This window comes from Fragaria vesca, linkage group LG3, assembly GCF_000184155.1.
Source record: "Fragaria vesca subsp. vesca linkage group LG3, FraVesHawaii_1.0, whole genome shotgun sequence".
Classification (NCBI taxonomy): domain Eukaryota; kingdom Viridiplantae; phylum Streptophyta; class Magnoliopsida; order Rosales; family Rosaceae; genus Fragaria; species Fragaria vesca.
Genome location: NC_020493.1, coordinates 11,091,426 through 11,101,751, shown reverse-complemented (window position 1 = coordinate 11,101,751; position 10,326 = coordinate 11,091,426). Strand labels below are relative to the sequence as shown.

The 10,326-nt window shown below is 38.5% G+C and overlaps 1 non-coding gene across 1 annotated transcript; it reads right to left on the bottom strand.

The window, feature by feature from the left end:
• Positions 1 to 5,567: 5,567 nt before the first annotated feature.
• On the bottom strand, positions 5,568 to 7,151 carry LOC101292675. The gene is made up of 2 exons (XR_184228.1): positions 6,413 to 7,151; positions 5,568 to 6,331 (listed from the first exon to the last, which is right to left on the bottom strand). It is a non-coding gene; the product is annotated as an uncharacterized LOC101292675 (transcript).
• Positions 7,152 to 10,326: the final 3,175 nt, after the last annotated feature.

Sequence of the window (10,326 nt, the reverse complement as noted above, 5' to 3'; positions counted from 1 at the left end):
ACGCGTGAATTTGCAATGTGCTTTTTCAATGTGTTTTCATGACCTTGCAGCATGCTTTCCTTTACTGGGGGGCGCATCTATATAAGTTTTGTGTACCTTTATTCATACATCGGGATTTACTCAAGGCCGATCCACAACCTTTTTCGGTGTTTGCTAACTTTGATGATGCACAGTACTACAACTCCCTTACTGGGGGGCATACTAAAGTTTTTTTGTCCTTCATTCTTCTCAAGTATCGTCGAACAGACATCAAAACTGGGGGGCATGTTGGGGTAGATATGTGGTCCAGATATTTCAGACTTTAGACCCTTCTTGAAATGTCTTTGTCATTATTTAGGCCAACACCTGTGGCCTCTAAAAAAAAAATTTTGTTTGACTCTCATCGGTTCGCACTGGGGGGCAGCAAAGTGTCTTGTGCTTGGCTCTCATTAATCCATACTGGGGGGCAGCGAAGTTTGTTTTTGACAGACTAGTTCATCCAAACTCATAAAGTCTGATCATATATTTACAAGGCCAACACCTGCGGCCTTCTATCCATCCAAGGCAGACGTCTACTCGAGCTACATCTAATCGAGGTACATTCTTTTGGAGGTCAGACGGTTCATTTTCAGATATATCTACTCAAGTTACATCTCTTCGAAGACAGTATCTACTCAAGATGCATGCATGGTTTCATGTCTTCAAGAGCAGAGCAAGCGAAGCGCAAGTTTATTCAATGCTAAGGTACCTATGTAAAATTCATTGATCGTCAGTTGATTAATGTGGTACTAGGCTAATCGTACAACAGCTTCGCTACATTGCTTTGATGTTTAGAGTTTTAGAGCCTGTTCACAGGCTTGTTACCCAGTCCTTTGATGTATGAGCCGAGCCAATACTAGTGGCTGTGGAGCAGCATTAACATAAACCTCTTCAGTCGTTCTTGACATTCATGACTTCGAGGCTGGGGGGCAATGTTTACACCCAAATTAATATTTTACTGGACAATAATTGTCTATGTGAATATTAGTTAAATTCATGGTCCCCACCGATGAGCCGGAGTACTATTGGGTTTAGAGGCGGGTTACCTCGCTTACGATTTTATGCAAGATGGATATGTGGTTCGCATGGGCCTTCTCATATATGGACTGAAGTTGGCGGGCGAGCTGGATACAGTTCGCGTACAATGACCTCGCATGGTTGGAGAATTGAGACATGAATTGCTGGCGAGCTGGGCGCAGCGAAGAGTGATACAAGGAAGCATGCATAATTAAGGAGTCTTCTCCTTGAGTTGTATTCGGCTTCGCGCAGAGACTTCGCCAAGAAACAAGAAGAGGAGTTCGCATGCAAAAAGGAGACTAGATGAGGCGAGCTCTGCATGGTTGTTTGATTGGATAACAGGGCTATATGTGTGCGGCTCGCCAGGCGAGGAGATTGCTTGCGAAGACAAGTAGTTCGCATAAGAAGAGGCGGACTCCGCCTACAATACCTCAATTGGATAAGAAAGCAATATCCTTAATTGCTTAAAGGACTATATGGTCATGCGCGCATGTGAAGGTCAGAAGGTTTATATATTGATTAAGGATTCTATTCCTTGATTATAGCTGAGTGCACATCCAGTAGCATACGTCCAAGTCTCCACGAGGTGTTCAAACACTATCTCGTTACCTACCTAGCAAAGTTATATGAAGAGGCAACCAAGTCTACGTGCCTACGCCACATTTATCGATGAAGACTTCTACAAGTCTTTGACATGTTTTGGGCCAATACCTGTGGCCCTAAATAGCTCTATATAAAGGAGTTTGAGGAGACTCTCTACACACACTCAACAACTCAACAATTACAAAATACAATACAATTCTCGACCTAGTCGAACCTCCAGACGCTCCCCGGAGCTTTGCTTTCGTTTCCCTGTACGCTCCCCGGAGCTTTGTCCTTTTTTCTCTCCTTTCCAATTGAAGCTCTGGTCGACCCTACGTCGAGTATCGATATTGTGACACTCAGGCGGACTACTGTAAGTCTTTGCCTAGTACGCAAGACGAATATGAAAAACCCTGCGGTGGAGTTGGTGCTCTCTCCATCCTCAGTTGCTTGATTAGAAGCAGAAGGCTAACCGCACCCCGCTACTACAACCACTACATTCCGCGTCCGTGCGGTGGTACGCCCGCAACGACTAAAAAAGACTTTGCACGCCCAAATTTACTAGTGTGGCCAAAACAAGAATATTTTAGCGAGTATTTTGGATTGAGACATTATTTACGATTTATACTTGTTAATTAACTCTCGCTTATATTATAGTTTTGAGAATAATTTAATGTGTGAGACACGTCATTGAGTTTTATTTTAATTTCTTATGATAATTTTCAATTACGGTTGGGAACCGTACCATTCGCATGATATTGGGGAAGTTTTATGGATTTAAGTGATTTCGTATGTTTTTAGTCACTATACCAGGGTCATTATTATTCATTACTAGCTAGTCTTTATTAGCGGTCCTCACCATAAGTGAGTCGAGCGCTTAACGTAAGACACTACTATAGCTTGGGAGGCACATATCCGATATAATTATTTATTGCTAGCTAGCCTTATTAGCGGTCCTCACCATAGGTGAGTTGAGCACTTAACGTGACAAGACCCACCCCGAATTTCACCTTGAAACCCGAAATAAATCTTGCAGGGTCCACCTTCAAGGAAAATTTACCGAAAATTCAGCATAACCCACCTTGAAAATAGACAACCCTTGCCTGAAAAATTCCAGATAAACACTTCTATTATAAATCATTCATTCTCAACTCTTGGAGCCTCCCTGCTCCCCAAGTTCATCACAACATCTCCCAAAATATCAAATACTAATCAAGAAGTTTACTAACTTGTTTATCAGAGCATATCTAATAATGAAAGAAAAACAATGAATAAATGATAAGCGGAAGCAGCCTCTGACTATGCCTCGACTCCATGTACGCTCGACCTCAAATAAACTTAGCCTGTAAACTGAGCATTCGAAATCAAAGGGCCCAAGGGAAAATAATTTAAAAACATGTTAGAGTGAGTGGACGAAAATAAATAAATAAAAAGACATAGGATAGCCAAAACCAAAACTTATATATTTTCCCACTTTCCAATAAACAATAAATCCGTTGCATGCAAGTGTTGATAACGCCTTCAAAAGAAAATCCTGAGAATACGGACTAGCCTCGCTAGTCAAAATATCGACAAAGATAATTAATAACCTTTATAGAAGAAGGTACCAAAATAATGGACTAGCCCCGCTAGTCAAAACAACAACAAAGATTCATAAAGACTTTCATAAAAAGAAATATAAAAAAGATGGACTAGCCCCGTTAGTTAAGACAACAACAATAAATAAGTAATAGATATAGCCATACAAGTGAGCCTCTTAGGCTCGGGTGCCTCCCAAGCAAAAGTACTCTCATACTCCCTACACTTTCACGTTATGATAACAAAGATGGTGCAGGGCTTGTGTGATGTCGTCGACTACATCACATCACCCGAAGACGGAAAGAGCTTGAGTAACCCCACTTAAAACGTGGAAGCCACATCGTCTCGAAAGGCGGAACAACATGCTAGCATTAGTAATATATTATCCGACAAGTATGGCATATATAAAGAAACATAAATCCATATGAGTTTCCCCGAAACTCATAACTAAAACATAAGTACGATTCCCAACCGTACTCAAAGAATTCAAAGAGCAAAAAAATTCATTAAATTCAATGACGTGTCCCACACGTTAAAGTGCTCAAACAAATAATTAACTTAAATAATTATTATCTTTCGAAAACCAGGCAATATGCAAATCTGGATATCATAAAGAATATCAAAACTCAAATACCAAATCTCTAACCCAAGCTCAAATCCATTAGTTCATTATCGAAAATATAACCAATATGTCAATCTCAAATAAATTCTATAAATCATTGCAAAGATTAATCAATGCATCAACAATCAAATAAATTCAAAGACCATTTCATAAGCCGAAATTTCAATTTAAGCTTGGAAAATATAATGAGCAACTTATAAAATTATGCATGCATATTAATTCAAAACCAAAAATGTCCACTCACAGTACTAGGCTTAAGGCTAGTTTGGTATTGCTGTGACTTTTAAAAAAAAATTGATTCTGCTGTGATGTGAAAATAATCAGCTGCGAATAAAAACAGTTTTATGTTTGGTAAATATTACTTTTAAAAGTGCTGTCAAGACATAAACTGTTTGGTAAATACTAAATAAAAGTGTTGTAGATCTGTTTAATGACCAAAAAAGACAAGAGTTATTTTTTACTCCTTAACAGATAAATAAATTACAAAATAATTATTTTAATAAATAAAACACTACAATAATAATATATAGTTGATCATAATTTTCCTTTCCCGTAGACTATAGATTAAGTTTGTGCTTTCCTTCTTCTAAAAAAACCCTAAGGAGAGAGGCGGCAGCTCTTAACTCATCTGCAAAACGATCTTGTCCGGTGGCGACCTCAGGTCAAGGCTGGCCTCTTGGCCATGCCGATGCCTCATGGTTTTGCTACCGCACGGGATTTGAAATTTGACCGACAGCTTGAGAGAGGAGGACCGGTGAGAGTTGTTGGTTAAAGGTTTTCCAGGGCAGTCGGATTGTAAGGCATGGCCGATCGCTTTCCTGAGTTGCTTTTCTTCATCTGAAATTTCCAGATCTTGTGGCTCACAGTGAGGCTAAGATGGTTGGGCAGATTGTGATGGTGGTGAGGATTCAGCGGGCTTGGAGTTTGCTGGTGTTTGTGTAGCTGTTGTGGATCTTGTCAGACTGTGATGGTGACATTGTTGGGCAACTCTGTGGGATTTCATGGAGGTAGCGACATAGATGATGAGATGATCCAGGACGGGCAGCAGTCGGCGAGGGAGGGTGGTTTTGGTGGTGGCTGGCACGGGTCAACCCTCAACTGGGCTTTTCGCTGGGCTTTCTGTTAAGGTTGTTTTGGTTTCTAAGTTGGGCTAGGTTTTTTTGTCGTAGTCTAATGTTAAGTATTTAGTTAGTCTATTTACAGTAATTCCTTTTGTTATGAACCTAAGCATTTGTGTGTCTAGTATTTCTTGTTTTTCTGCTCGAAATAAGTGAACGGAATCTATGTAATGAGTGCTGCTAGCATGCCAAGTCCTTAACTTGCCCGATTGTTTGGTAAGGGAAGACATGTATCCGTGCCATTCTGACTTAAGTATTAATGAAATTGCCATATGGCTTTACCTGTCAAAAAAAAAAAAAATAGTTGATCATGAAATAAATATCCCAAAATCACCAAACTTTAAAATCAAATTAATATCTATGAGAACTAGAAGAACAAAATAAAGAAACCAAACAGCTAAAGCCCAATGCCTACATTGCATTCATTAGACTTGTCGCTATAGAATTTCTCAAAGCTTCCATAGGCTCCATACTTTAGCACGATCTGCAAGTGTAATCAATATCATCATCTTGGAATTTATATAGTAAATAAAATAAAACAACTCATGACAAAGATAACAATAATTAGAGTTGCAAAAGAAGAAAAAATAATTCAAAAGGGTCCAAATTAAAGAGCAAAGCTAGTTATCAGAAAATAAAGACACCACCACTAATGAAATAATATATGAATGAAAACCAGAGATAAAGTCATTTATTCAATCATTCAACAATCCAAATAACAAAACAAACTAAACTTCAAAACATAAACCAAATCTTTAACCTATTTCAAAACTCAGTTCTACACCTCCCTAATTTTCAGCATTTTCATATTGAAGCCATTGAAGCTTCACTACATCATCTTTCATGATGACAAACATCTCTCTCTTTTCTTTATTTAGAAAGAGTCGAGTTGCAAACAACCACAAAGGACTCCCAGGCTCACAATAAGGGACAGACTCAAGTGCTTTCATCACTTGAGCAATAGTACACCCTTCTGTGTTGTTCACACTACTTGATTTTCCAGCATTCCCCTTCTCAACTACATCAATAAAACATTCTGTTTGTTCCAACAACTTTGCAGCACCTCCCACCTTCTTCTTGCCTAATTTAATAGGTCCCTTAGATTTCTTTTCCACTTGAGCTTGTAATTCAGCTTCTTTCATTCTTTTTTTCCCCTCTTTGAAACACCTTCCTTACCCCCATTTATTCCTATCAGTATAGAATCCTCCGAATCATCACTGCCTTCAAGCGAAATGGCATCATCCTTCCATGTGTCTGCAACGGGAGCTGGAAGATTTCCACAAGGTGCCCAAGCATGTTCACCAGTGGCTGTAATGGTTGCAAACATTCTATCTAGCTTTTCCTCCAATTATGGATTAAGACCTTTCTTACGGAATTTTGCATAATCAGGATTGACCTAATTTGGAGAGAAATGTTATCAAATGACACAAGGATACTATAATTAACTGACAACAAAACTACAAAATAAATTACACACCTGAATCTTACTATGCTACCATTCGATAGATGCATCAATAGTACCCTTGCTTGGATTCCAACCTAACCCAGTTTCCTTGCCAATTAGGTCTTTCCACAACTTCCATTCAATTTAAGTGAATCCCACTTATTCTTCAATTTAGTTTTATCATAGTTATTGCCGGTCTCTCTACTGAAATTTACTACCAAACTCTCCCATCCTTCTCGGTCAAAATGAGTATTAGGACGATGTCCAACATCCACCAAGTTGATGCACAAATCACAGAATTTGGATACATTATAATCATTCCATACAGCTTTAACTTGTGATCCACTTCCCCCAATTTCATTAGAATTCTTCCTTCCCATCTCTGTTCTCAATGTAAACCCAAAAATAAAGATGACTAAATGATGACAGTTAATAACATAGCACAAGTGAACATAAGATATAACATATTGAATATCAAGCAATATTGGTAAAGTGATATTGAATATCAAGCAATATCACATCACAATGCAAAAGAGTCTTAGCCATTCATTTCACATCAGTGATAATAATGATAGACACAAGCAAAGTAAAATAATTCTAAACATGTTGCATAGCAGGACAATCTAGAAACGGATGTAGAAGAGAAACTAAAATAATTCCATTCATTAGTAAAGTGTCTTCTTACACTAATGGTTTTCCATTAACATCTCCCCCCTATTTGTTTATTTATTTATTTATTCAGAATGATGTCCCTGAAAAGATATGAACAACTCAAATTGCCCTTTGCAAAGTTTTCTTTACTGCAAATAAACCATTGTTACCAGAATTTAGAGTAGATTCATAGAGATGAAACATGAAAAATATGAGTTCCCTATACCTGTGAATCACTGGCATAAGGGCTATTACTATCCCCAGTAATCTGTAAAATCCCAAAATTACGAGTTATGGCCTTTGAACATTACAGAAAATGCACAGAAATACTATGATTGCAAAACAAAAAAGCATGGACAAGTATAAGCAAATAAATTAAAAGTATTAGCAAAGATGAACAAGCAATTCTTTTCAATGCCCAGATGCCTCTAGACTCCTCTTTAGCAATCAAAACTACTTGCAGAAAGAATCACGACTTCATATGAACTATATATACTGAAAGCAATAATATATAGCATCATGGGCCATTTCAATTTGTCTAGCAAAGCTCAAATAAGTCTGTTTTCAGATTATATATGAACAATAAGTACTGAAAGCAAAAGAAGTATAATAACACGATCGATCATGATTGGCAACTTAGATCAATAATTTGGCAACTTCAATAAACCCTATATTGAAACCAATTTCATTTTCAGAAAAACCGATTCTTATTATCACAAGATTGATGCCATGATTATATACTTCGATCAAGGGAAGTAATAGAAAAACACGAAACAAATAAGAATAGATCGAATAGAACGAAACAGTTAAGAAACACGATTGATATTACCTACAGTAGCCGTCACTGGAGTCTTTTTTGGTGCCCAGTGTTCTTCAATTTTACGATGAGAACATATGTATATATATATATATATAGGATTAGGGTTAAGAAGTAACCTGGTATGGAAGGCCTCTGTTATTGGCGAGTATCCCGTCTGCTTTGGCGCGTATTTCCATTGCTCATGGCGCGTATTTCCATTGCTCTTGGCGCCTATTGTTTCTGTACGATAAGAACATATCTATTCTTAATAGATAAGGGTGTTACTGAGATTTTATAAAAATAAAAAAAAGTAATTTTTTTTGTGTTTTGAGTGAAAGCAGCTTCCAAAAGGAACCTTTGGATTGCTTTTAAAAGCTGCTACGGGCGACCCAGAAATTTTAGGAAAAGCAGTTTTTTTCAAGTTACCAAACACTATAAAAATTAAAAGCCAACCTAGAAGCTGATTTTTTTAAAAGCGAAGCTGTACCAAACTAGGCCTTAATCTTTCCATTACTCGGAACACTCCTCTAGCGCCGCCTCCAAATATCCATGTCCTTGAGTCAATCCCACGCCTGACTATAAGCTGTAAGACAAATCGGTCAGACCGAACTTTAAAATAACCATTTCCTTGTCTTCTTTCCTAGTTTGACTAGGGTTTCCTAGGTTGACAAGGATTGACCAACTAACGATGAACAACATTTTCCAATTTAACCTTTGAGTTAACGATCCGAGACATTTTCCACTATACGTCCTACTAACCGGTAGACACTTAGGCCTCACTTAAAAATTCATTTTGGTGACCCTTGATTTTGATTAATCAAACTAATGTAATTTCGTTAACTCAAAACGTACAACCACCTTAAACTGTAAAACCACCAAATTACTAAGGGTACCCAAAAAAGGTTTCCATAATAGAAGGTTTCCAAAAACGGTAAGTTTCCCAAAATAGAAATTTTCATAATTTGGTAATTTTTCCGATTACAACCCAAACTTTCCTATTTCCGAAATGACATAAAACGAAAAGGAAACATCAATCACTACCTCCATCGCTTCTGCCGGAATAACTGTCTTCACCGGATTCCGGCGACTTGTCGGAATATTCTGTCGGATTCCGGCCACTTGCCGGAAAATTGCCATAGCCTCCCCGTATTCTTCAAAGCACCAAGTTCTCGACATTCATGCAACCAAAACCCAAGACTAATCACCAATCTACCATACCACAAAACACAGTAACATTTCAATCACCAAACCGAGTAGAAATCTAGAGATTCCTAACCTTGCTATAAACCTCACCGAACTGAGTTCACTCTTAGCCTAAACCGCTGCTGCTCATCGTGGCCTTCAACAGTACCCGAGCTCACCAACGCCTCCAATACCACATCAGCAGCATCCTAAGCTTCTGCCTCGATCCCAAATCAACGTAGCTGCTCCAACAACTCCTCCAAACGACGTCTAAGCCTCATACGAAGATCGTAGGACTCGGTGGAGCTCCCGGAACCCGTCACCGGAAAACCACGATCAAAAACTAGAAAAGGCAGAATTAGGGATTTCCAATTTGGAGCTCGATTCAAGAAAAGAAAGACACTTGAATGTGAGGAAGGAAGTGAGGAAGCTAACCCTACCATCTACTCATCAAGTTGTGGCCGGAAACTTGAGGACTCGCCGGAAACAGTCAAGCTAGGCTTCTCTCCCTCGATTTGGCTGTGGATCGAACTGCACGTGAGTTTCATGGACTGGGTTAGATAGAGGAGAAAGAGAGGAGTGATTTGGTAGTGGTTTTGCGGTGGGAGGTGGCCGGAGTCGTCGCAGCTGCGTCGGAGAAGGCGGACGACGGGCGGGAGAAAAGAGAGAGAAGGAGATGGACTCGGTTGGGCTCGGTCAAACCCGAGTTGGGTTCTTTGACTGGGTCTGACCAGTCTTTCCCTATTTAACAAAAGAAATGGACAGTAGGTGATCAATGATTAAAGATCAACGACCCAGATTCTTTGATAAATCGTAGAAAATAGTTCGAAGCTCCCAAAAATAATTCGAGGACATTGGTGGACTCGTAATGTCGCATGTTACGACATTAGGGATGGCAATGGGTAGGGTAGGGTACGAGGATCAAAATACCGTACCCATACCCTTTTACATTTCTCATCCCTGTACCCGTCTCTGTACCCGTAATTAGATAATGGGATTCCCCGTACCCGTACCCGTACCCTTTGGGGATTACGTTTCCATACCCGTACCCGTACCCATTAACAATTATGTATTAAATTAATTTTATTAAATACGAAATACAATTATATAAAAGTATGAAATTAAAATCAAATACCAAAAATAAATAAGTTTCATGCTTCAATCCAATAAAAATAAATACAAGTCTTGGTTAAAACAGAGCAATACCGGTAAATTTTATTAAGAGAATAAAAATATATAATAAAAAAGAAGGTCAATTAAATGTTTATTAAGAGAATATATATATATATATATATATATAATATATTATATACAG